This window comes from Erythrolamprus reginae, chromosome 12 (genome assembly GCF_031021105.1).
Source record: "Erythrolamprus reginae isolate rEryReg1 chromosome 12, rEryReg1.hap1, whole genome shotgun sequence".
Taxonomy (NCBI): Eukaryota; Metazoa; Chordata; class Lepidosauria; order Squamata; family Dipsadidae; genus Erythrolamprus; species Erythrolamprus reginae.
Window position 1 is genome coordinate 21,234,324 of NC_091961.1, and position 1,435 is coordinate 21,235,758.

Here is a 1,435-nt window from a genome sequence, read left to right on the forward strand (position 1 = left end):
CGGTTGAGCAAACGGGACAATCTCAGGACTGGGGCTAGTGGCAAAAAGGAAGCAATATGCTCCCTCCCATATTTGGGGATACCAAATCAACAGAAGAAGCACACACACACACACACACACACAGCCCAAAAATTAAAGGGAACACTTAAACAACACAACATAACTCCAAGTAAACTTCTGTGAAATCAAACTGTCCACTAAGGAAGCAACACTGATTGACAATCAATTCACATGCTGTTGTGCACATCCAACTTTGTACAGAAAAAAATATTCAATGAGAATATTTCATTCATTCAGATCTAGGATGTGTTGTTTGAGTGTCCCCTTTATTTTTTTTGAGCAGTATGTATGTATATAAACGTATAGAAACATACATACACACACACACACACACACACGTTCCCCAGTACAAGCTGATTCGGAGGCAAGCCTGTAGCCTAGAGGTTAAAATTGTAAGGGTATGTCTGACTGATGAGAGCATAAGCTGAATTTATGTATGTAAGTGTGTGTGTGTGTGTGTGTGTGTGTATACATTCTGCTCCAGTAGCGGAAATGGAGATGCACATGCATCTCCGCACCCACAATGTGTGCACACAATTTTTGATGCTTTTTTGCTTTGGTGCATTTCGCTTGTTGTGCATGCGCAGAAGTCAAATCTTGCACTTGCCCGCCCATGCGGGAGAGCATACCAGCACCGGCCAGTAAGTGAAAACCCCACCTATATATATATGTATGTATGTATACATCATATTAAAATAAAAAAAAAGATACTAAAAACCCTAATCCTAATCTAAATAAGGCATAATGTTGAGTCCCAGATGTAACACTATGCTGCAAACCCTGGTGTAACAACTGTGATTTTCAACTTCAGCAACTTGAAGATGAGTGGACTTCAACTCCCATAATTCTCCAGCCACCATTGCGGGCTCCCGGAATTCTGGGAGTTGAAGTCCACCCATCTCCAAGTTGCTTAAGTTAAGCAACACTGGTCTACAATTACAAGGGCTTACCTCGTATACCTTTTAATTAATTAATTAATTAATTTATTTTGTCCAATTCACAATAATACACAATGAAGGTTATAGAGGATATAGTAGAGAAGAAATACAAGATATAGGAGAGACTATAGGACAGGGGACGGAAGGCACTCTACGATACATACTTATAACGATAAACGTTACAGTTTAGCAGAAGAAATAATCCAGTTTAGGCTCATCCCTGAACAAGCTTTCTGATTTCCCTATTTAATTGTAAAGAGTAAGAAGAAGGGAAAATGAAAAAAAAACCACCCCTTCTTCTGGAACCCGGAATCACCGACTCCACCACTTTCTCCTCTCTACTATAATTCGTTATCCATGGAAGCGTGGAGAGATGCTAAGTTTGGGGGGGGGGGGGGGGGAAGACGTTCTAGGACCTAGACTCGTTGAAAGGGATG